The sequence below is a fragment of the Panthera leo genome, chromosome D3 (assembly GCF_018350215.1).
Source record: "Panthera leo isolate Ple1 chromosome D3, P.leo_Ple1_pat1.1, whole genome shotgun sequence".
In the NCBI taxonomy this organism is placed as follows: domain Eukaryota; kingdom Metazoa; phylum Chordata; class Mammalia; order Carnivora; family Felidae; genus Panthera; species Panthera leo.
In genome coordinates this window covers 30,037,994-30,041,351 of record NC_056690.1, presented here as the reverse complement: position 1 = coordinate 30,041,351, position 3,358 = coordinate 30,037,994, and positions in this window count along the sequence as shown.

The window sequence follows — 3,358 nt, the reverse complement described above, 5'->3', positions numbered from 1 at the left end:
TTTGAGGTCTTGTGACCCTCTCAAAGGGTGAGAGTCTCCAAATTCCAAAGAGGGTAGATCTGAGATGTAGAAGGACTGATGGCAATGCTTTCAGCCATATATTTGTAGGGTCTCTACAACTTTTGCCAGTTGTGTCTTAATAGTGCCATTAGTGTGTTCAACTATCCTGAGGATTGAGGTTGATATGTACAATGGAAGTGTTGTATAATTGGCCAAACACACTTGCTGAAGCAAATCAATCAGCAAAACGGTTTCCCTGATTATTATGAAATTCTAAAGGGGTTCCACAGGTAGGGATAATCTTTTCTAACAGAATTTTAGCTGTAGAAGCAGCAATGGTCTGTCTACAATGGGAAACTTTGGCCTAGTGAGAAATCCTACAAACCATGACTAAAACACATTTATATGCATGAGACCAGAGAAGCTGTATGAAATCTATTTGCCAAACTTCAAATGATCCAGTGGGCAGTTTAAAGTGTCTGGGAACAGTTTAAACAAGGTTCCCTGGACTGTACTTTGGACAGTTGGGACAAGTGAGGTAGACATTTTTTGCAGCCTTATTAATATTTCCCCACCAATATTGGTTCACGAATGCCATAATTTTGTCAGTGCACCAATGTTTTAATGCATGTGCAGTGGTAGGTAGTGGGAAATCTAGAATTTCTGAACAGGCCAAATTGTTATTTATCATCCTGATAAATCAGAGTTCTCTCTTTTTATCAAACCAACAACAATTAATTAATTAATTAATTATTTTAGAGAGAGGGAGAGACTACATGAGTGGGGTAGAGGGGCAAAGGGAGAGAATCTTTTTTTTTTTTTAATGTTTATATATTTTTGAGAGAGAGAGACCGTGCATGTGCATGCAGGAAGGGCAGAGAGAGTGGGAGACAGAAGATCTGAGGCAGGCTCTATGCTGCTAGCAGAGACCCCTGATGTGGGGCTCAAACTCCTGAACCATGAGATCATGACCTGAGCCAAAGTCAGACACTTAACCGACTGAGCCACCCAGGGGCCCAGAGAGAGAGAATCTTAAGTAAGCTCCATGCTCAGCGTGGAGCCTGATGCAGGGCTCAGTCCCACTATCCTGGTAGCATGACCTGAGCCAAAATCAAGAGCTGGACACTTAACCAATTGAGCCACCCAGGCCCCCCAAACCAACAACTATTAGATTTCCAATATTGTTTTTCCTTTTCTGGGGCCAATTGTTGGGTGTCAATTTTTCCAAATGATCATTTGGGAGAACATCTCTTTGGACCATGAGAAAGGTTTAGTCATTGTTTTTTTAACAGCATCATTTTTGCCAGAAATATCAGCAAGGTGATTTCCTTTGGCTTCCAGGGAGTCCAGTCTGGAATGCCCAGGTACGTTAACAATAACGAGAACTACCAGCCATGTGTATGTCATCTAATAAATTTTTGACACAGGAGCCACTTTAGATTTTATCCCCATTAGAGGTAAGGAAACCTTACATAACGTTGCTGTTTCCATAACATTCCAAAGTCATGAGTGACCCAAAAGGCATACGAAATATGGGTATAAACATTTGCAGTTCACCATTGGTAAGATACAAGCTTGAGTAAGGGGGTAAATCTCAGCCTCTTGAGGAAGTAGCTAAAGGTAAAGGTGTGGTGTCAAGTTCAGAAGGAGTTGCAATAGCATACCCAGCACAATATTTACTATTTTCATACTTTATTTTATTCATTTATATTAATTAATTAATTAATTAATTAATTAATACTTTCATACTTCTATGAAACCCATCGGTAAACCCTGGAAAATATGCAGTGGTTAAAGGAATTGTTAACAGGGGCGCCTGGGTGGCTCAGTCGGTTGGGCGTCCGACTTCGGCTCAGGTCATGATCTCACAGTCCGTGAGTTCGAGCCCCACATCGGGCTCTGTGCTGACAGCTCAGAGCCTGGAGCCTGTTTTGGATTCTGTGTCTCCCTCTTTCTGACCCTCCCCTGTTCATGCTCTGTCTCTCTCTGTCTCAAAAAAAAAAATAAAAACGTAAAAAAAATTTAAAGGAATTGCTAACAAACTGTCATGGGGAGTCAAAAGGTGATCTGTCAATGTTAAGCTGTTACAAGGGGTCTTGTCCATGAAGGAGAAACAATAGCCAGGTTAAGGTTACTGCAGCAAGAAGGAGTTCTAGGGGGAGCAGGCTGCAAGAGGATCCCCTAGGAAGTGAGGCAGCTGGCTGAAGAGTATTGACTGACAAGAATTTAGGAGGGCTTCTACTGCATGGGGCACAGGGATGATTAAAGGGGACCTCACAATTACCTCTTCAGTTGTCTTAGCCGAAAGGGCAGTGGCAGGAATGGCTCTGGGGCAATGGGGGATATCCCCATGCCACAGGGTCCAGTTGTTGGCTAGGGTACCTTATGGGCTGATGATTGTCTCCATGTTTTTAGGCAAGTACTCCAAAGGTATTCCCTTCCCTCTCACATAAAAGGAAAAAAAGGGAAGGCAATAATTAGGGTGCCCAAGAATGGGGGTTTTTGTCTCCCAAACTATGTTGTCCCAATTTTTCTAAATAAGAAGGCCAGGTTTGTCATTTCTTAGTAAAGCATTTAGAGGTTGAGCCAGAAAAGAGAAGTTTCGAGTCCAATTTCAACAGTAGACAGGCAGTCCAAGAAAACCTCATAACTGGCGCTTAGTGTTAGGTTTGGGGAATTTCAGATTTCAGGCTGCCACAAAGCCTACCTAGATCCAAATGTAGTCCTTGTTCCAAGATCAGGTGCTCTAAGTATCAAATCTGAGTTGGAGTGAACTGCAATTTTTCTTTGAGGACTTTATGGCCCTCTAGGGCCAAAAGTTTTAACAGGTAGATATTGTTTTCCTGTGAAGAGGTTTGGGAAAGGGAGCAGAGAAGCAAATCATCTGTGTGTTACAACAAAGTAGAGCCTGCAGAAAACATTCTGTCATCCAAATCAGCTTTTGAGATTTGTGAAAAGTAAGGATTCTCTGTGAAACCCTGGGGCATCACTGTCTGGGTGTATTACCGTTCTTCCCAAGTGAAAGCAAAAAGATATTGGCTATTTCTATCAACTGGATTACTGAAAACACACTGCACAGATCAATTACAGTGAAAAAATTGGCTTTCAGGGCAAACAGATGCCAGTTAGCAGGTGGGGGGTTAGGAAGACAGAGTGCTAAGGGATAACAATGTTATTCATTGCTCAGATGCCCTGGACAAACCTCTGTCTCCACCAATGGGCTTCCTCACAGGTAAAATAAGTGTATTTCAGGGACTAGAACAGGGGATAATGAGGTCCTGAGCCTTACAATCTTCTGTTATGGGCTTGATGCCTTGAAGGGTTCTTTATTTATAGGGTATTGGCCAATTTGGGGGAG